Raw genomic sequence first — 23,510 nt, forward strand, 5'->3', positions numbered from 1 at the left:
CCCAGAGTCCCCTGACGGGAGGAGATGGGCGGGGACAAATTGGATAAATTAAATAAATAAATAAATTTGTATTAGACCAACTGAAGATTTTCAAAATCGTGTACAAGTTTTCAACTCCTTGATAAGCAAGATGGCTAAAAATCCAAAAAAGGGAAGAAAACATCCGCCCCCCTTTTTTTCCTGCAATGGTCACCAACCTGAATGGTCATTTATTGGAAACTCAGAGCACTAGGCTGTTAATTCCCAAACCTGGCAACTTCCAAATGGGTGGACTTCAACTCTCAGAATTCCCCAGCCAGAATGGCTATTGCTGAGTATCTGGGAGATGAAGTCCCTACATCTGGAAGTGGCCCAAGTTGGAAAAACTGATGCAAGCTATTTTGTATATGCTTGTTTCTTAAATTTGAATTAATAATTTATGTAGTTAGGGAGTTGTATGCCACTCAGAGTCTGCCAACTAGAGAGGCCTATAAGTCTTGTAAACAAACTAACAGCAAACCGGAATTAACAGATGTTTGAAAAATAGGTTTTTTTTTCTTTTGCGAAACAGAGAATTCCGCAGGAAAAAAGATCAAGACATATGCCAGGAACTGCACTTCTCCGGAGTTGTTCTTGTTTTAAAACATTTCGCAAAGAAGAAGAGTATGCATGGGAAAGACCTTGTTTTCCTCTTTAAAAACTTGACCCTCCGGCTATCTGCTTGTACTAACTGACACGGCAAAATTTATTTCTACATTAACACGGGCGTTTGCTTAATTTCCGCGGAGATTAAAGACAGATGCCACGGAGACTTCTCAAATTAAGTTTGCATTCGATTGCATCTTGGCCATGCAAACCCTCTCGTTGCGTCAACACAACCTCCGTCCAGGTGCGTTCACAGCCCGGTGTACCTTTCGTTCTGTACTACAGTTTCAGTGCGTCACCACCACTACATTTACATTGAATAAATAGGCTATTAATTGGGGAAGTCGGTCGGATGTATAGGCTTGCCAATGAACAGGAAGGGCAACAACACGAAACTCGCAACTTTTTAGGACACTCTGCTCAAGGAGGCAAACGATCCCGTTCACCCTTCCAGCAAAACTCTGGAAATTCCCGCAGGCGTCCAGCGCCAGCAGCACGCGAGGACCCCCCAACCACCGCCTCGCCTCGCCTCGCCATTGGCTAGAAGGACTGGGCGGACTCGCGCATTCGTCAAGTTCTCCGGGGCAAGGCAGCGGGCTGCGGGGAGGGGCGGGCAGAGTGGAACGCGGGGGCGGGGCTAGAGCCGCCCGGCCAGGGGCACGCACTAGGGAGCCGCGGGGCCCGCGCTCTTTCTTCGGCCGGGCTCCCCTCTCGCAGCACCAGCACCGCCGCGTGTCCGCTTGCCACACGTCCGCCTCTCTCCACCCGCCAGCGCTTCAGACGGCTCGAGTGAGTGGAAGCATCTCCCCGCCCTCTCATTCCTGACTTTTTTTTCCCCGCGCGCGCACACACACGCGCGCGCACAGCCTGCTTTCCGCGGGCGCCCTGCCTAGACGGGGCACTTGCAACTGCGGAGCGAGGTTTCCCTCCCCAACACTTAGAAAGGCTCCCCGCTGGGAGTTGGGGAGGGATAAGAAAACAGCGTTCCGTGGAAAGCCCTTTTTCCTTCCAGGAGCTCGTGGGGACAGTTTATTTAGGCGCGGGAGGTGGCGGGGAGGGCAGGGCTGTGAAATGAGGGCGCGCTTGGGGAATGCAGATTGCGTGGCAGGGAAGCCGGGGGAGAAAAAGGCAGGGCCTTGCTCTCAGAAAGACTGAGAAGTCTGGAGGGGTGTAAGTACCTAGGTGTGAATAACCTGCTGGGGTTTTTGAACTTCCTCGTCTGCCGCGGTCCTGGATCCCGTCTCATTTCGTCTTGTGCCAGCAATACCCGCGTGGCAGGCAGATGTTCAGCTGATGCAATTTCTCCCCTCGGCGAATCTTTGCGCCAGGGAAAAACCGCCTGTTGAATCTGGGCTCTTAGGTCACTGATTTAAAAGAAAATCGGAAATCCCACCCCAGGAAAGGCTGGCTAGTTTAGGATTGCATGCAAAGATCGCTTTGACTGCACTTTCTATTCTGCGCTGTTTAAAAGGCTTATGCTCCCAGAGGATTCTGTTGCAAGACACTTGTTCTGAGGTCAGTTCAGAAGAGAAATGAAATCTATGAGACAGGCATGCAAGTCCAGATGAAGTGCATAAGATGGAAGGAATGTTAGCAAGGGTGTCCCCTCCACCCTTTGTTTATTTTTGCTATGCCTGATGAGTACTGTGGGTGAGGTAAAGGACAGCTTGGGGTTATTCTGTCCTATTCTCAGGGTTGAGTTGGTTCAAGCAGGTTGCAGTGTATATTTGTAGTTAAACTTCATGACAGTATGTGCTGTTTACGCAAGGACTGTGTTAGGAATTCATTGGCCTGCCTGATTCAAAATGAAAACTGCCATGTGTTACCTAAGAATGAAATAAAATACCAGGGCATTTCACTTCAGTTGTGTCAGTTGGAGGAAAGAGAAGCCAGAAATAATTCTAAAGAAAGTTCAAAATTGCTTGTCATAATTATTCCATCCCGAAAGGTCATATGAACCATTTTAACTAGTGGTAAGAGATTGTACACATCACTAAGAAGTATATCTGATCTGGGGAAAGCCTCTGGCTTTCTCTGGAATCTCTTTTCCCAGAGCGAAATCAGTGTGCGAACTGGGTTTGCTGAGGAGCCAATTGTCTTCATTCTCCCTCTGAGGTACTGGGTCAATTGGCCTTTGGGAAGCATAAGGCCACCCCAAACCTGTTTTTTTTTTCTTTTAACCACAGTCCTTCATACAGACTTTAAAGTTAAACTTTCTTTTTTAAATAAGAAAGAAACCAATGAACACTAATGGAATCTTTTTAGGGGTCAGGCAGGAAATTCTAGTAAACTGGTCTGGGTCTGTTTTACAATAACCAAAGTTGAAAAAGGATGTGAGAGAAGCAGATCAGTGCCGGAAATGACTATACATTGAACATCTTGCATTCTTCCTGTAATAAAAGTACTGTGTTTACCCCCACAGCCTTTACCATTGATTTCTGCTGTTTAAAACAGACTACTTAGACGATCACACCTCCTGCTAAATCATTGATTATTTTAACAAGCCTTGTGGCCTGGTTCATGCATGATTTATACAAGTGTTTATAAAAAACAGTTGCTGGCTTCACGTATCACCCTGTTTCAAAACCAGTTGAACAAAGAATGCAGTGCTTTCAACATTTTATAAATGAAGTATGTGTGTTGTATAGAAAGATACAGATATTCCTTGTTCAGTAAGAATTGAACAAATAGTGCAGTACCTTCAACATGCACATAACTTACATTCACCTTTTTTGTATGTGTCTATTGTCTTTTTTATGAATACTTCAAGTAGAGTAGTGATTGTAAGTCACATTGTTTATGTAATTTTGGCCAATCATACTCAGTGGCATTTCAAGTCATAAGGCAATACAATACTCCTTTGTTGAGGCTTGTGTTTCTTACGTTTGCATTGCTTGGTCTCTTGACAAGAAATTGGGAGTAAAGTCTGAAAGCTGTGCTAAATTTGCTGTAAGTCCCCAAACTGAGCAGCTGGTGTGGTTTTCCTGAACACTTGTTCAAGATGGTTCTCTCTGTTCCAGAGTGCAGGCCTGAGATGGATTTAAGTTGGAGTGTATATGTGTGTGTGTCTGTGTGTGTAGGGGGGAACGCCCTAACAGTAATCTGTCAGAATGATATATATAGTCCACCTTCTCTTAAGCTTTCAGAGCACAGAAATACAGATGTTACATATTATGTAATACCTGCATGTAGGAGGTTTTATAGATTTTTACACAATGTATATATTCTGGGTTTCTTTTTTTTTCAGTTACATGTAGGACAAAACCTGTATGTACGTACCACTTCCTAACAGTAAGAGCAGTATAACGTTGGAACCGATTACTCAGAGTGGTGTTGTGTTCCCCTTCATCGGATTTGTTCAGATGCAAACTGGACAGCTATCTGTGATGTTTTGACTTGGCTTCTAGTACTAAGAAAAGGATTGGGTTTGTTGGTCTAAATAAACCACTGCATGTTCAGTATAGTTTAAAATAATTACTGGCCTCAAGGCACTCCTTTTAGAATATATTCTGTTTGCAACTTATATTGGATGCTGCCCCCTGAAAAAAAGCTAAAAATTTGCATGTTGCATTAATTTGTTTGTTTGCCTTGTCCTTCTGAAAGAATAACCACATTAAACCATAATGCCAAACCATGATTCTATGTAAATGTGCAAGAACAAAGAGAGCACACATTTGGGGTGAGGAGCATTTTGTTCTCAAAAAATAATAAACTTTTTAGTGTCATCTTGGTTGCTTTATGATTCCAATGCAGCATCTTAAAATTAAGAAAAGATTGCTCAGTTCAGAATGTAAACAGATACTTTGGTTCTGTTGGGGTTTACCAAAAACATTTATAATCTCGAGCAGCTCATACATATGGAATCTTTATTTAGACTCAAAATATCATGATAATGAATATATAATTACAAGTTTTAATTCTCATAAATTGAATTGCAATTTGATTAATTGTTGCATATATATTTATTTTACTTTATGAAAAGCCAAATCCACACTATAAAATAGTCTTTGGAGATATATGGTTTGGTTGTTCACTTGGCTGGTTAAGAACATGATTTCAGTAGGATTTCTAGCACTTTGGGTGATTTTTTTTTTTCACCCCTTGTGTACTGACAGATGGGGGTTACACTTAGCCCAGTGAACCAAATTAATTAGCAGAACTTGCATTAAGTTACTGTTGATGTTGCATTTTGTGTCCATGAAGATGGTGCAGAACTAATCTGCTTAAAGTGAATGTTTATACGGTATTTGCTTCCCCTTGGTGGCCTTTCAGCCTAATCTTAGATGCTGGGGCTGGAGGGGGTAGATCTGTGGATTGGTAAGAAATCAGAATGTAAAATAAGATGTTGGTAATGTTTGCAATGCTTTTGCTTTACTGAAACCACCACAGAGAACAGTAATTTCACTACTATGTTGTTTGGTAGTCTCATTGCGTATAACCAAGGATGCTATTTTTTTTTTCTAAACTGTTATATTTGTTTTTTCACTGGGATAGCCAGAATTAATATTCCAAATCAACCCATCTTCTGTTTTGTATTATACATTAAACTTTTAGTAGAAAAGTTAAACATTCTTGCTTTGACAGCAGCACTCTCTTTTGTCTCATAATGATAGATTCCCCCTTCCCTATTGAGAATTATCTTACTTCTTTCACATATGCTCTGTCTTCCTATAGTGACATTTTTAGAAATTCTGTATGGTTCCAGTAGCAGTCTATTATCTGCTGTGCTGTTGAGGTTCAAAATGACAGCTTCGTAAGCTCTTTTGGGCATTTGAAATGAAAGGAATGTGTCTTTGGATATTGGCCAGTGTTTTCAATGTGGTTATATTGAACCATAAAACAGTTACATTTTAATTAAACTTTTAGGCAAAAACTAAATTAAAATGAACATGCTAATCCACAGTTTGTATTATTTTTGATATAAAGCAGTAGTTCCAAAGGTACAGCTTTATTAAAGGATAATTATATTTTTCTCTTGCTAAATAATGGGGCAGAGTTCCATTTTTAGAGCTGTGTTCCAGAATTTGGGCAGTTTGGAAGGAGCTACCATGATGTAAGACAAGGTAGTTTGTGTAACTGTCTTTGCTGAATTCATAGTAGGTTGAGCTGGCCTTTCACAGTCCTAATAGATTATGATCTACCCCACCCATTTCCCCTAAAGAGCAGAGGGAGGGACCTGGTCTTCGTATTGGAAACTGGATCTTGGCATCTAAAAAGATGAAAGCTATTCAAGTACTAAAACGAATAGTGATTGGCCACAGTAACACATGTGGTCAATTTACAAAAATTTAAAGAGCCAATTATGCAAGAACTAGGTGAACTGGAATTGCATGACTGTCCCTTCTTTTTTACATAAACATGTACAGCTGTTAAATATTATTAAATCTGTTACCCAAGCAAACTCTATCAAACAAGAATTTTGAAAAGAATGCAGATAGATTTCATTGCCTATACTTTTAAAAAAGGCTTAGAAAGTAACTCTTTGAAAATTAAATAGTTCAGAGCCAATAGTCCCATCTTTCATTGTTCTTTGTCAATAGCTTGATTGCCAGTTTATTGAAAATTGCCTACTCAGCCTCATCTAAATATATCACTTGGGCTTCTGTTATTCCCATGTAAAATCAGGATTTAGGACTTCCATTTGTCTTTGTATGTGTCTATTAACCAGTTCAACAATTTATATATTAAAATATTTAATTACAGGCTTGTTAATTTTTCAGAAACCTTCAGTAGATTGAATGAAGATGCTTGTAGCAATGCTACAACTTTCCAATATTCCCATTTACAAAATTTACAAATTTATATATTAGGCTGTGGCTTAATTAACTGAGACACTATCTGCCTTAGACTCCAAATATATTCGAAATTACATCATGTTGAATTTAGTGGGATTTAATTTATGAACAAATGTGTTTGGAATTGTTCTGCAAAATAATAATAACCACATAAATTTAATAAGTAAATAAATAAAACATCAAGAAATACTTGATGTTATATTTTTTTACACCTAGGAAATACTTGCAAATAAAATGAGATGCTTATTTCTGTTGCTATTTAGATACTTAGAATTTTGATCATAATCATGTCAAAGACTTGGTTCACACATTATGCTGAATCATAATACAGTGTGCAAGCTTGCTTACATTTGGATGTGAGATAAATCTTGACAGATTTCTAAAATAATTCTTTGCTGAATTTTATCAATATTTTGCTTTCAATTTCAATTTGTTGAATTGAAATTACATTACTATATTCATGAAAAATGGCAGTCATTGTATGAATGGGAAAAACAACCATATGTATAGGTTCTATGCCATCTAGGACTACAAATTTGGTATCTGTAGTTGGAATACAGTAATGCATGAGAGTGCACTAGGAAAGAGGAAGGAACATCAGGCAAAGAAGGAACGTTTCAAGTTTTTTCAATTAGGATAGACATAGCTCGTTTTATTGCGCTTTGCTTTATTGTACTTTGCAGATATTGCGTTTTTTAACCAATTGAAGGTGTGTGGCAATCCTGCATTGAGAAAGTCTATTGGCGCCATTTTTCCAACAGCAAAAGGTTCAGATGACGATTAGCATTTTTTTAGCAATAAAGTATTTTTAATTAAGATATGTACATTGTTTTTTAGACATAATGCTATTGCCTACTTAATAGACTACAGTATAGTGTAAACATTTATATGCACTGGGAAGCCAAAAAATAGGCATGTTGACTCACTTTACGGCAATATTCGCTTTATTGTGGTGGCCTGGAACCGAACCTGCAATATCTCAGAGGTATGCCTGTAGTAGTTATGCTTGATGACTGATCTTTAATGAACATGCTTAGAAATGCACAGACGTGAGTTCTGAAGCTCACTGGTTCAATGGGAGATTGCTATGATTAACTTTGGCAGGAACACGCACCCTTGATACTTTACTATGAAATCATCACCATTCACATAACTCAAAGTGCAGCTCTACTTTTCTATCAAACTGATCCTGTGTAAGACCTTGTCTTCAAATCAGTGACTCATAGTCCTAATACAACTGGTATCCTCCACCTGTACTTGGACTGGAGAAAAGGAAGACCAGCTGAAGTAGTCCATTTTTCAGAATGTGCCCTTGTTCCTGTGCTTGGCATACTTCATTTAAACCTCTCAAGTTCCTTATGATGTCGTATTTTGCAGAATGTTAGCCTCTGACATTAAAAAGCAGACATCCAATCCATTCCTGCACATTTAATATGTAATAGTCATTTCAAGACAATATAAATTATCCTTGGAAGTAAAAGAAACATTTATTTATAACTTAGGCAACTAAAGCCAGAGAGTTCCATTTTCAAGATGCATTCTTTACTTTAAATAGCACTTAACTGTATCAGTAACAGAGCATGAAATATTTTTTCCTACCAACCTAAAAGCTATTACTTGAATGTTCAACTTCCTATACAAGTTGTGAAAGCGTGGAAATAGAAGTTGAGGATCTCACTCATTTTAACTGTTATGTGCAGGTGCAATTATGCGGCTCTGCATTTTAAACACTGCACCTTGTGAAATACATTGGGAACTTGATCAGAGACTTTCAACTGATCATATAGTGTCTGCGTCAAATGACCTTCTGGTAACCCAAGCATGTGTTGTAACTTTCTCCAGTGACTGAAATAACCACAGGGCAAGGCAAAGTACAGGATGCCTGTCTGGGGCCGAAAGAAGGCTGTATGTATTGCGTTCAACACATTGAGAAAATGTAAGATTTGAGATCTTCCTGTTACGTGGTAAAGACGATAAACATTTCACAAGCCACATGCTATAGGAACAAAGGATGTACCTCCAAAAGTGGCTGAAAACTAAAGCTTACTTTGAACATCCTGTTTAAAAAAGATAGTAACAAGTACTAAGTAAGGGAATCAGGATTTGAGCATAATCAGAGCCAGTGGAAGATTCTGTTGACCATTCTACATCATGATTCTTTTGACAGTATGCTCTTGACTTTATTATTATTATTATTATTATTATTATTATTATTATAACTATTTTTGGCTACAAAAAAAAATAGTCTTGTCTGCAGGGAGGGGGGATGGGTGTCAAAAAACCCCTCCTCTTTCTCCTACGTATGGCATCTAGAGAAACCATAAGCTTTCACTTCTGTTTTAAGCTAATCATGAGACTAGGTAAGATCACCCATCCATGGTTATAGTTATGATTTGTTGAGCAAACCATGGTGGCTTAGTTCACACATCATACTAAATAGCAAGCCACCAGAATAAACAGAATAATTGTGTGTGGGTTATTTTATTGCAGGGATCAGGAGCATTATGCCTACCAGATTCCTGAAATATATGTCTGATTCTTCCACTTAGACACTGTTGCAGAAGGCATCTGGACTTAGCTGATTTATGGTATATAAATACAACTTGACCTCCAGAACTACTAAAAGTTCCAAAAATATCATTTGAACAACAGCTAGCATATAGGAAAAATGGTGGTTCTTACTGATTCTTTTTTTTTTTTAAACCACTCTATCAATTAGATTTTGCTGCCAATTACAACATGTGTGATTACCATCATGCTTTTTTCAAGTTAGATTGATTTTTTTAAAAAAAGAATCAAAATGGTGGAATGATGAGAATGAGAGTTCTGTGCCAAAATTCTCATGGCTGTATATAAGATGTAAAGTTCAGATATTGTTAATTATCTACAAATGATTTACTAGATGGTGCTGTTTGGCCCCTCCTCCCTTTTCTGGCTTGCCTCTTCCTATCAGTGGAATAGTAAAAAAAAAAAAAAATCAGCCTGCTCTTTTTGTAAAGGAGACAGAGATGGCCTTGGAGAAGCTATGCTGAGCCCGTCAGAAAAGAGGAGCTCAGATTATTAGCAAAATATGAGCTCGGACCAGAGAAACGGGACAGTCTGAAAAAGAAACTTAAAATTGCCTTGCCTTGACTCCCTCTAGTAAGAGGGAGGGAACCTAGTGAGGCTTTCAAGATTCTGTAATTATAGCCTTTATCAATAAATTAGAGTGCTAGTATTTGTTGTGTTAGATTCTTGATCTGGTCTACCTTGAAAGGCTGACAGTTTTTCAGCATTATGTACAAACCAGTGAAGCGCGATGTCTTTCTAATAAATCAGTTTCCTATGGCATATATTGTTCTTGGCTTATGATTATGGCTTACTAAGAGAAAACAAACTGATTCACATGTAGCACTGAACAAATTCTGGACATGGGTGCCCTGGTTTGTTTAGCAAGTCCTAGAAGCAGGAAGAATTAAGCGTAAACAATGAATGATGAGGCACACATCACTATTAGGTCAATATTCTAAAGAAGTATAACTTGCTGTCAAATCAAAAAGCAGTCTAAATCACATAACTGAGGTCTACCAATCAATGTTTTCTTTGCAATATTAAATTATTATTATTACTACTATTTTATAAATTATTATTATTTCTTCATGGTGGAATACAGTTGATTGGTAACCCTTCACCTGACATGGAGCTGACATGGGTGCATGTGAGGGAAATAAGTATTTTACTTGAATCAGTAAATGCTATGAGATAACTCCTTATTGAAATTTATGGCACCTTGTTTCTTGGTATTATTACCACAAATTCTTCTTTGGCACATTTGGGTCTTACCTAGATTTTCATGGTTTCTGTATCACCTGTGGTCAGAAGGAATGCTTTCTTTACTTATCCAAATCTAGCATATTTACAATGATCAACATTCCCACAAATCAATTTAAAATCTTGTTTTCTTAGCTTCTTATATAGTGCTGAAGTTCTATAATTACCTGTCCAACTATGATCAAAGAGAACCTAAGATACTGGGAATAAAACACAGCTGCTGACCACAAAAATGCGGTTATGATAACCCATGGGAAAAAAGAATTAAGAAACTAGGTGGTGTCTTACTCAACAGCCATACAGGTAAAGCGGTCAAGTAAATCACCAGCTTATCTATTATCAGGTGTCAGGGTAACATTCACAAATGCAGATACAAGTGGAGTGATGGAAATGCAATAAAACCAGAGTTAGTTCCTTAACTTTGAATGAAGCAGAAGTGATCTATCACTGACTTTATCCTATTATTTACTGCAATGTCAATAAACAATGCTGTGAAAACACATTTTAAAAGCTTTTTAAATTTCATACTGGCCATGTAATTTTAGATACAGATATAGAATTTGGTTTTTTTTTAATATATTGATATTCCTAGAGGTTTTGCCAGAATATCTTTTCATTGTAAAAATGTCACTCTGTAGAAAGTCATTGCAGAGTAGACTATTATTTTCAACTACTGTATATTCCCAGAGAGGCAAGAATAAGACAAGAAGGTAAGGCTCCAAAATGATTGTCCGTGTTGCTTTTAAAATACAGGCTACTATTCTTTATTTTGTTGGGAAAGATCACAGAGCTATGACTGGTTTGTTTCTGTTTGACACATTCTTGTACAAAATATTTGGACCTTGCAGCTTGTCTCATACTGGTCCTAAGGTTGGCTTCATTATGGGCAGAAGGGGTAAATTTAGCAGCTTACCATCTAATTTGCCATCTGAACTTGATGAAATTTGTCACCAAGAGTCCTCTTATTGGGATAATCTGGGTTCAGTTTCATGGAATGACAATGCATTTACTGCCCCCCCAAAAAAAGTTTTGGTTGACTAAATCAAAATTATATACAAACAGGGAAAACAACAGGACCAACTTGGGGGTCAAAATTACTGTTTATGGGTTCAAACGTGTTGTTCTATTCTCTGGGTAGGATGTTTCTAAACTAGTTTACCAGTTTGTTTGTTTTCTCCCTCTTCCTTGCATCACTCAGATCTGCAAGTTTTCCATTATAGTTTAAATGAGGGTGAGCATACTTGAACTTTCAGTTTCCAGAGCTGCTCCCTCCTTTTTGTTACAAATTTTGCTATAGATAGTGCATTTCTGTTTTTCTTCCAAATGGATTTATTGAACTTTGACTACAAGAGTTTATTTAAGGTCTGTGCCTTTAAAGGGTAGTCTCTCTTAGAGGCTGAGTTTAAAAAAAGTGGTGTGAGGTGGAGCCGAGTATGACATTGCCAAGAAGATTATAAGTAGTGGCCTCAGTTTGCTTGAAAGCCCGAATAAATCACTGGTTTTATAGTTTCATAGAGACTTCTGCCTATGGAATAATCCTTTTTTTTTTTTCCTGTCGAGGCAAAGCTGCTGCCCAATAAAATAATTTTTGAGATTGCCTTTAGGTTGGTAGTACCTCCTATCAAAAAAGTTAAATATGCTGTTGTGACTTATTTTTGAAAACATAGCCAAGCAAAAGGAAACAACTTACCAGGTACCCTTTCCCTGCCCTGCTTATGACCAAAGAGAATTTGAAAGTGCAATTTGAAAAAATTGGTGAGTTTTAGTATTCATAATTTTGTTTGCTGTGTATCACAAAATGCAGACTCCATTGGAAATGGAACATAACAAATGATCTTGATTGCTGTTTTTTGCTATTTGTATTTTAATAAAAGATAGAGGGAAACAAATGCTTTTTGTTCTATAAACTGATCTGCACTAATTGTTCAAGTGGCAATGTTGTATATAGGATGTCATGATTACCATCAAATGCTGTTTCTTCACAGTTGATTTTCAAATTATATCAAATTTAGTTTTTTGTACCACATGATTACCCCCTTACCTCTTTCTGAACTAAATGCCATATTCACTGATTTCACAATGGTACGTTATAAGTCACTGCTATTTTTAACATTGCCCTCATTTGTAAGAACTTTGGGCATTGGGTATATCTTTCATTCAAGAGTTTTGGTTTTTTTCTGTTTTGTTTTAAATCTGAAGCAGGAGTCGTATCCTGAGAATGACTTAACTTTCACTGATTTCAGTGGAGCTTGCTTCTACAGTTTATATATGTATAGGACAACACTACAAATGTTGTACATATTGATATATTTAACCGCTGTAGACATTTTAGTGGTACTAGAAATTATACTGTGTTTGAAATATGGCATATCTTTATTGTTGCATGAGATACAAAGATGTTTTTCAAATATAATGGTTCTGGTACCATATTTTAAAATACAGTTTGCCATGGTAAGGGGCATTATGGATTTGACAAATCACATTAATATTCTTTGTTCAAATAGTCCTTTTGAGGAGAGGACAGAGAAGAAGAAAAGCTTTGTTGCATGTATTTGTGGCAGAGGAAGAGAGCAACATATAATACTGTTAGGAATTTTTTTTCCTTCAGAGAAGTTGTGAGCAAGTGATATGGTTCATAGAGAAGAGCTTAAGTATCCCACTGACCAATTAAGAAAACTATGCAGCATGGAGATCTTTCTTAAAGTGAGTCTGAACATCCTAGAAGCCTCCTATATGCAGAGTTTTGAAGTCATGAAGAGCCTTCTTGGGGGATTACAAGCAGGTATACAGCCTCAAAACTTTCCATCTTTTGTTGGAAAAGTAATAAGTTGGGGCTAGATGAGCAAGTTCATGGAATGGATCCTTTCACAAGACTGGACTCTAAAATAGTGCAGGTGGGTGTAATAATTAAGGAGTTTTATTTTTCCAGGATGGTGCAAAATAGATATGAAAGACAGGAAAAAATCCAAGGAATTCTAAGAGCAGAGAGTAGACGAGAAAAGCTGTAGATGTGCATATCAGAAGCAGATTAGCTGAAGCTATGAGTGAGAGGGAAAACTTGGTACTTTTCCTTTCATGTAACTCTACAAAGAGTATTTATAGAGGTGGGCAACTTACGGCCTAAGGCTGCATGTAATTCCTAGTTGCCTGTGTAGCAGCCTACATTCTCCTACAACTGCTATTTCTGAAATTGGGGACACAAATTCTCACCACATTTAGGGAGGAAGCAGATTAAAATTCTAGAGTATGTCCTACCATAAGGGTAACACAGTTTTTTAAAAAATAGGAAACCTACAAAAGCTCCCCCCACCCCAAGCTAAGGAAAAAAATAGCTCCATTGAGTCTGCATCATTGCCCTTATACTGTGACCCTTGGATTCCCAAAAATGTCAGGTCACCAGGAGGCTGGAGACCATTGCTTTAATGATTGGGGCTAGGCTTGTAAACCTCAACAGTAAATGCTATAGTAAGAGTAATGTCAGAAGCCCATGAATTATTGGGAGAGACTGACTTGGAAATGTGACTAGGAAGATAAATGGAAAGGAGTGTTGACAGCTGATCTGAGTGGTTCAGTGCTTTTAATGTAGCCCAGTATGAATGTCAAGACACCCTTGAGCCAACCAGGCATGATACAGAAGTGGTGTACCGTTGACTTCTTGAGGTTTTTTTTTTTTAACTTCCCAGTCTAGTCTACAACTCTGGAAGTATGGGTGGACTCCCATCCTAGTACTAACCAGTCCAATCTTGCTTAGTTTCTCCGTTGGACAAGATCAGCTAGAGACTTCCACCTGCTAAGACCATCATAAATATTTATCAACGTTTCAAGTCAAAATATGGGATGGTAGGCTGACTCTGACCCATGATGTATTTCCATCTATCCATAAACCTTGTAAGCTCTTAGCAGGCTGCAATCTATTTCTTCTTTGACATCCACTACATTTTTATGTTGGTCTGGGAGAAGATGATGCATCCTCATTTACGAGCATAGAAGAATCCTCTGTATAGATTAGTGCATGTGTGAATAGATCATTTGTATTGTCAAAAGCCTACATGAATGTGTCCATGTAATCATCAGGAATCAAGCTTGACTTGAAGGGACTCATTATCCTTATGGTAATACAGCGAGGTAAGGAGTGTAAAATAGCGATTGTGGAGTCTATTTGTATATATTCTCTGCTAATAATGCGCTTTTTAATAAAAGAAACATTACAAAAGACACCACTGTTGTTTCAAAGTTCTGCTAATGGTTGTATGTGACAGACATTGCACAATGCAGCAGGTATGATTTTGCTAAAATGGGTAAAATAATCTCACCCACATCTTTAAAGAAAAAACAATAGGGGGCTGTCATAGGAAAGAAGGTGGGTGAGTTCTTTGGCCTCCTTTATAATTTAATCAGTACTGGCAGACCATGAATTTGACTCCTAGTAAAGCCAGTATGTATGTACACGTCACTCTGAAAAAATGTGTACACAAGGACTGATACGGTTGGAAGGGATCTTGGAGGCCTTCTGGTCCAACCCCTGCCCAGGGCAGGAATTTTCATTCCATGTCCAGCCTTAGCTTGAAAACCTCTAATGATGGACGCCCGCAACTTCAGGAGTCTGGCTTTCCACTGCTTAATGGCTCTCATAGTCAAAAAATCTTCTAAATTGAGTTTTGCTTTCCCTTTATAAAACTTCTCATTGGTTCTTGTCCTACCCTCAGGAGCATTGAAAAATAAATCTATGCCCTCTTCCCTGTGAAGGTACTTCAAGTGTCTGAAGACTGTTACTACGTCATGTTTCCCCTTAACCTTCCCATCTTTGTGCTAAACATACCCAGTTCTTTTAACCATTCTTCATAGGATTTAGCCTCCTTCATCCTCACCATTTTTATTGCTCCTCTCACTCTTTGCAGTTCCTCAGCATCCTTCTTGTATTGTGACAGTCGGAACTGGACATACTATTTTAGCTGCAGCCTGATCAGTGCTGCTTACAGCAGAACCACAACTTGCCATGGACTTCGATGCAATGCCGCTGCTGATTCAGCCCAAGAATGTGATCTTGGGTTGTGGGAAAAAAGAATTACGCTCTGTGTTGATTAATTCATCGATCATTTTCTTATTCTAAGAGTACTAGACACAGCATGCATACTCTTCTTGGAGAGTTTTTCAAAGGATTCATTTATATTGCTTTGTTGAGTGGTAAATTTCAGAATGACTTCTGATTTAACTAATTTTAAACCTATATGCCATTCATTGGACTCAAATCACTAGGATTTGTGTGGAAAGTGCTGTAGTTCACAGAAATTCTTAGATAACACTTTTTTTCTGAGCCAACTTGTACTCAAAAAAGCTGATCACTGGCTTGAAAACTTCTAAGAAAACTTAGCGCACATTACAACTGGAGTTGTATAAATATCTGTAATTATAGTAACTTACAAATAATAGGAAACTAGAGCAAAGTGAGCCTGTGTATTTATTCTGATACTACGATTTGGTGCACTCTATCTCCTAGCCTGATACCATTTCAGATTTTTTTGGTACTGCAAGTCCCAATAACTAAAGGATACCTGCTTGTGAAAGGCTGATCTTGCTGCTAAAATTTGTTCTCTTAGATCACACAAACATTGATTTGCCTCGCTTTGCACAACATGTGTGATTATTCGTGTGCCTTTTGAATCTCTTGATACATTTGTAATCAATCATGAGTGGAAGGGGTTTAGTTTCTGGAGTTGTGTAAAGCATTTCAAAGATATACTTTGCAAACATGCTTTGCCAAGCACCTCTCGTTGAATTATTACAGCAAGTCTTGGAAGGGTCACACAGCCACTTCAGAGGCCTCCTGCACTTGTATGCATGTATAGACCACTGCTTTGCTGGCAGTCCCAAGGGAAGTGTTCATGCATTCATACTCAGAGAAGTGAGGAAAGCTTTCAGAGCAGCTGTTGGAACTTTCTAAGGAAGCAGCTGCCTTAACACTTCGAGGAAAACTTTTTTGCACACGCTGACATACTGTGCAAATCTGCTGCAGAATATTTTGTCTTCCTTCTTTTACTATAGTCTTTAAGGTTGCTTTCCTGCAGTGAAGAATTCTCCTATTAGCACTCCCTGTTCCTGATCACCTTCAGTTTATCTAGAAATTACTTGGAGGGATTTTCCATTTAGCCCTGTCATTGTCCATATTGGAGTATACAGAAATACAGGCTCAAGGTACTAGTGTTCCTATGGACATCTTCTTGCCTCACCTGGTGTTACTGTTATTTAAATAAATAAATAATGAGATAGCTTGCTGCAAAACAGTTCGCCAGTGTCTTGAGATCTTTAAGAATGCAGCACAGTTCATAAATAGTTGCAACCAATGCTTTGTTTGGAAGTGTTCCCACTTGTCTAGGAAAAATAAATAAAAGATAACCTGGGATAGTAAATAACATTCTGGAGGTCTGAAAGAGTGACAAGGACCAACCTTGTTAGCTTGCTTCCTGAAAAATGGGTGTTTAGTGTCTGACCTTATATCACCCAGGAAGAATCAGGAAAGACAGCAGATATATTTTTTTTTAACAAAATGCATAATTAAACTTTGGGATTCACTACCACAAGATGTTGTGCTGGCTACCAGCTTGGGTGGCTTCAAAAAAGGATTGGAGCGATTCATGGAAGTCCTGGGGATCAGTGGCGATTAGCCTTGATGGCAGCGTGACTGGCTCTGAAGGCCTTTTGTTAGGGGAGGCTAGTGGGCTTCCTTGTGTAGTTGGCTGGCCACTGTGTGAACAGACTGCTGGACTTGATGCTTATGTTCTTACCATCGCAGTTATGTAAATAAGCAAATCCCTCCTCATGACTACCATTTGGTGAGAGTGTTTGTGGCATTTCCCCCAAATTCTTCTCAGTTGCTCCAATCAATTGCCTTCTCCAATCCTTATCAACGGTGTTGTATTGCAAACATCTGTTTAAAAGGGGGAGCTTACAGAATTTCTGAGTTGCTGAGAGGCAGGTGGCATACAAGTCTAATAAAATTATTATTAAAAATACACTTGTCTATAAAAAAGTGCCATGGATTTGGCATTGGTTCAAATGATCCAACAGGTTTCCTTTCAATTCTAACTCTGGAGGCTAAAATTTCTGTTTTTGCCCAGAACCCTAAGGCAGTATCTCTTTACCAGCTGCCAAAAGCAGTTAATACTTAATAAAATTCTGTTGATGTTCTCAGTGGGAGCTCAGACAGACCCAAACTAGCACAAATGATGGGCAGACATGATCACCTTATCCTAAGTGAGGGGTGGGTAATGAATGACTGTGTGAGCAGCAGGAGGTCAATCTAGCCCTGAAAAGGAATCTCTACTGGAAGTCTTACAGCACAATGGAAATTTAGCTAAATGGTAAGAATTAGTTTTAGTGCTAATGTCACATCTTCCTTATCTTATGCTGAGTCTCTCTATGTGCAAAATAACATACATCTCTGGGAACCGTCTTAAGAAAATTAGCCCTTGAGTAGTGCTGTGACCCCAGAATGTCTTACTTTCCAGAAGTGAGGAACACCTACGTAAAGCTAAAATAGTCTAGTATGTTTATAATAAGGAGACCACAAAATACTGCCTTTACAGCAGTATATTAAAGTTACAGTACTGGCTAATTGCCTCAATCACTTCCTGGTTGGACTATTGCAACACACTCTACATGGGGCTACCTTTGAAAAACATTTGGAAGCTACAGCTGGTCCAAGAATGTAGCAGCATGTGCAGTTTTGGGCACACCACTGTTGGCAGAGTGCTAGAAAGCATTTGGCCCAGGAGAGATCAGAAAAGTCACACACCAGGCATTTCTATAAAAATAATTTTATTTACAGAAAACAAACATATTTAAAGGCTGTTTGCTGAGAGGAGAGATTTCTCTCAGCTTCATATTCTCTGCAAGCCTACACAGAAGGGAAACTGAAACTAAAACAAGTCCAGGCAAGTTCTTCTCCCCAGGTGCAAAAATTAACATCCAAAAATTCAACCTCTTCACCTGGGCAAAATGATTAGTTACCATAGTAACCTTAATCTGTAGTAGAAAACATTAACACTCCCCTTTTTATACTACAGAATAAGATGCAAACCAATTTTCTTTGACAACTCTGTATGTCTTTCCATTCACAATATTTTAACATTATCTCCCCTTTGGTTTAACAGAAAGCTACCATCCTTCTTCCTGTGTATTTCCAAACCTAGGTTATTTGTTACAGTTCCAAGGCTTTTTAATGTGAAATGGCTTTTCATGCAGGCTTCAAAATCAAGCCTTTGTTTTTCTGTTGCTGTGAACAGCAGCAAATCATCAACATAAACACACAGATACATACAGCCTTGTTTGTCTTTCTTCATATATACACATGGATCTGCTTTTCCTTTTTCAAAACCAAAATTCTGCAATTTTTCATCTAATTTTTGGTTCTAGGATCTAGCAGCTTGTTTTAACCCATAGACTGACTTCTGCAGTTCACAGACTAGATACTCCCCTTTTTCATAGCCAGGGGGTTGCTGCATGTATAATTTGTGGTCTAAATCACCATAGAGAAATGCAGTTTGAATGTCATAGTGGTGAACTGACATTCCTTTGAGTGCAGCAATTTTTAACAGTAATCTGAGTGATTCACCTTTAGTAACTGGTACAAAAGTCTTGTCAAAGTCTAAATCTTTCCTTTGAGAGAACCCTTTTGCAACTAACCTTTATATTTTTGGATTTTGCCATTAGCATCCCTTTTCAGTTTGAAAACCCACCTACAACCTAGACAGTGTTCATTGGGAGGTAGATTTACCAGTTTCCATGTTTTATTTTCTTTCAAGGATGCTAACTCCTGTTGCATGGCAGAATGCCAATTTTGTGCAATCTCAGGTGGTAAAGCATTCACTTGTTCTAAAGACTCAGGTTCTGTGAATATGTGAAAAGCCTTTACTGTTTCAGCCTGAAAACGTGATAGAGGAACGCCTTTATTACTTCTCTGAGATCTGCGAGGTAATACAGGGCTTAAATTTTGACTCCTATCACTTCCCTGAGAAGCATCTGTCTCATCAGACAGATCTTCAGCTTGCTTTTCTGGTTTAATGTCCTCATCAGGCAAAAGATCACTATCAGCAAGTCCTTGCTGTTCTCTTGTGGTGGTCAGTTCAACTGGAGAGCTAGAATTTAATCTCCCCCAGTTTTGTTCAGCAAAAGAAGCGCTTTTGCTAATTATTAATTTCTCTCCCACTATGAACCTGTAGCTCCTTTGGCTTTGTTCATAGCCAACAAAGATGGCTTTCTTTGTTGTGGGGCCTCCTTTCCTTCTCTGCTGTTTTGGAATATGAACCCAAGCAGCGCTACCAAACACTCTCAGATGGTTTACCTTTGGTTTCACACCATAAAACAAATGGAATAGAGTGTCCTGAATCACAGAGTTATACAATCTGTTTTGTACATAACAGGCAGTAGATATTGCCTCTCCCCAATACTTAAAAGATAAATGTGAATCTTTAAGCATGCATTCCATCGCATTTTGCAAGGTTCTGCCCTTTTTCAGCAACACCATTTTGCTGAGGGGTGTAAGGGTTAGAAAGAATTTGTTCTATCCCTTTTTTTGCTAGGAACCTTTTGAATTTGTGAGAAAGGTACTCTCCTCCCCTATCACATTAGAGTGCAGATACAGGCCTAGGGAATTTTCCATTTGCCCATGTCACAAAACTTTTAAATTTCTCAAATGCCTCATCTTTATGTTTTAAGATGTAGATAAATGTGTATCTTGAGAAATCATCAATGATGGTCATTGCATACCTTGCTTGTCCAAGACTTGGAGCAAAAGGACCAATAATGTCAGAGTGTACAATTTCCAAAGGTCTAGTTGTAACTCTGTCACTGTGCTTACTCACAGGAGCTTTTAGTGTTTTGCATTCTTTGCAAACTACACAGTCTTAAGTATTTGTCACAGGGTTTTATCTTTAGGTCAGCACACAGCTGTGGCATTTGTGCTATATACTTGAAGCATGACCAAATCTCCTATGCATCAGGTGTACACATTGGTCATGATATGGAGTGTTGCCAACTGCAGCCTTGCAGCTTGGCTTCGTTGCATTTTGCACAATGTACAAGGAGTCTTTAATATACCAGTAGCACACAATTTTCCATTTTTACGTATCTCACGACCATTTTTCTTAACTGTTATGACATACCCTGTTGCAGCCAATTGTGCCACAGATAAAAGGTTTGATTGTAAATTTGGCACATACAACACACCTTTTACAGTTTCTCCCAGGCAGGATAAATACAAGTCACCTTGTCCCATAATTTTGGTCACAGACCCATCAGCCAAAGATACACTTTGTCTTTCAGTTTTAGACAGTGACACAAAAGAGCTTTTACAATTACATAAATGACAATTGGCCCCAGAATCTAACACCCATGCATCAGAATTACCCTTTTCAGCAACCTGTGCAATTTGGGTTGTCTGAAGAGCCTTCTTCTGTGTTGTCCTTGTGTTCTTCTCTGTCTTTCTAGTCTTGGGTCTCAAGGCACAGTCTTTCTTAAATGTCCAGCTGAACCACAAGTGAAGCATCGCTGGCTGGCTAGTGCTGTGGCCTCAGCTTCCTTTCCCTTCTTTTCCCTTGTTTTCTGGTACTGCAGCTTTCCAGAAGAGATGGGGGGGGGGGGAGATCTTTCCTCTCTCTTCTCCCATTCAGCGAGTAAGCGCTGTGTAACATACGATTGGTTAAGGTCTGCTTCAGGCATAGCCTCCAGGGTACAAATCAGTGTGTCCCACGTTTCATTCAGTGAGGACAGGAGGATATAGGATTTTGTGAGAGGTGTAAATTCCATTCCTCTCTCCTGCAACTCAACAAACAGCTGCTGAATATAATGCAGGTGTTCAGGAAGGCTATCTCCTTCTGCAAGGTAGGCTTTGTACAGCTTTTTTGTCAGGGTAACTTTACTCCCTGCTGTTGCCTTTACATACAAGTCTCTCAAAGCGTCCCAAAGTTGCTTTGCAGACTGCATATCTCGCATGTGGACTAGCTGATTGTCCTCAACTCCCAGAATAATGGTGGCTCTAGCCCGCTCATCCTGTCTAAGCCATTCAGCACTGGGATTTTGGGGGGTTTGCTCACCAATTGGCAGCCAAAGATTCTCTCTGCGAAGATACATCTCCATCTTCAGGGCCCAATTCAAATAGTTGGTCACTGATAGGTGCTCCAGAGGCATCGCTGAGGGCTGGGAGGTAGCCATGGCTTCTTCCTTCTTTTGCAAGTCACCTCAGCTGTCTTCTTTGTCCTGTAGACCGGCAGTTGCTGGAAAATCTCCAGGTGGCTCCAAAGAAAATCTTCACAGGTCTTTGCTACCTGCCTTTAAATTGTGCATGAGGTGTGGAGCTGATCTCTCTATTCTCTCTGGGTTTTACTGTGCTTACTGGGTTTACTGGGCTGCTTACTGGGCCCATAACCTGTTGGCAGAGTGCTAGAAAGCATTTGGCCCAGGAGAGATCAGAAAAGTCACACACCAGGCATTTCTATAAAAATAATTTTATTTACAGAAAACAAACATATTTAAAGGCTGTTTGCTGAGAGGAGAGATTTCTCTCAGCTTCATATTCTCTGCAAGCCTACACAGAAGGGAAACTGAAACTAAAACAAGTCCAGGCAAGTTCTTCTCCCCAGGTGCAAAAATTAACATCCAAAAATTCAACCTCTTCACCCGGCCAAAATGATTAGTTACCATAGTAACCTTAATCTGTAGTAGAAAACGTATTAACAACCACAGTGCATGAGCTGCACTGACTCCCAGTAGGTTTCTGGATTCTGTTCAAGGTCTGGTTGTTATCTTTAAAGCGGTACATGGCACAAGGTTAGGTAATTGTAGGACTGCCAGTCTCCAGTGGTTTCTGCCTGTCCCATCAGATCTGGCAGGGTAAGCATGTTCTGGATCACTTCTCTGAAACAATGTCATCTAATGGGGGGCATCCAAGAGCGTGCCTTCTCTGTCATAGCACCTTCCCTTTGGAACAGCCTTGAGATCTGGATAGTCCTAACTCTGTTGGCCACCTACAGTAGAATGCCTTGAGGACCTGGCTTTTCCTTCAGGCTCTGGGGCCAGGATGTTAGTGAAGCCAGGTATGTATGTTTGTTCAGTGCTGTGAGACAGCCTCATGAGGAGTCTCAGTTATTTTGAATTAGGTATTGCCTTATGGCTCCTATATTATGTTATTTTATGCACATGTTTTGTTAGCTGCCCAGAGTTACTTGGTGAAGATGGGGAGACCTATAAATAAATAGAAATGAACAGAGTCAGGATTTCAGCTTAACAGTGAATTTTTGTACACCTATTTAATTAAAACCAAAGAATTTGTGTTCTATTTCTTTGTGTTCAAAGAAAATATCCAGGATTGCCCTGTAAGATTATACTCATTAAGCAGCTATCTTCAATTAAAGTCTGAAATGACAGCAGTTTTGTTTAAACTATCTTTGGTATTTATTTAATGCATACAGTATATATCTTCCTGCAGAAACTACTCAAGGTAACCCAGACCAGTAAATGTATTAAAATAGAAGACATCTAACATAATATAAAGGAGTCTGTATTGAATGGAAAGCATGCTGGAATGAAATGCTGGATTGAAAGCATGCTGGGATAAAAATGTGAGCATAATTATCCAAGGATTTAATCTTAATGGAGTGGTGAAAACAACAGATGCTATTTTGCTACTCCCAAGATAAACATGACTGCAGTGGAACATTTTGATAGTGTGTGTGTGCAGTGGTGAGGTTGCCTTGTGACATGCAGTCATTTAACAACTTTGTCCACTTGAAAGATTGTTTACTTTGTATCGCTTAAAAGTAAATACCTAGTTAATAGATCATTTGCTTTGGTAAACTTCAGAACTGTTTGGGGGGAAACCATGTATGGAATAGTTCTGTAAGGCTGTTATGCTACACCATTTACCTGGGAGTAAACCCACTGAGGTTGGTGGGATTTGCCTGTCAGAGAATGCATAAGTTAGAATGAATTCAAGTGATTTTCCAATACTGACTCAGCACTGTTGACCTGGGATTTAGTCTTCCAAATTTATGGCACTCAGATGACGTTTCTGGGACCCTACAGTGTGATTCTCCCTTATGAAAGCCCTAGTGGTTTCTTATTACCTAGATCTATATAAATGGCTATCTGAAAGACCTAACCTTTCCTAAGATCAGAATAGCATTTTTTAGAGCTAGACTCAATATCCTCCCATCAGCACTCCTGCAAGGCAGGTATAATAGAACTCCCTTAGCAGAAATAATCTGTATATGTGGCATTGAGGAGGTT

General features: G+C 39.0%; 1 protein-coding gene across 3 annotated transcripts in view; it reads left to right on the top strand.

The window, feature by feature from the left end:
- The first annotated feature begins 1,301 nt into the window (after positions 1–1,301).
- SLC7A2 (solute carrier family 7 member 2) overlaps positions 1,302–23,510 on the top strand; it is a 47,614-nt gene continuing 25,405 nt past the window's right edge. For 2 of the 3 annotated variants that reach the window (XM_063310644.1, XM_063310648.1), the window contains exon 1: positions 1,302–1,413. The gene's annotated coding sequence lies outside the window, so the exon portion shown is untranslated. Of the gene's footprint in view, positions 1,414–11,794; positions 11,985–23,510 lie in introns of those variants that run through there. The other variant, XM_063310647.1, reaches the window with a different exon arrangement.

This window comes from Candoia aspera, chromosome 8 (assembly GCF_035149785.1).
Source record: "Candoia aspera isolate rCanAsp1 chromosome 8, rCanAsp1.hap2, whole genome shotgun sequence".
In the NCBI taxonomy this organism is placed as follows: Eukaryota; Metazoa; Chordata; class Lepidosauria; order Squamata; family Boidae; genus Candoia; species Candoia aspera.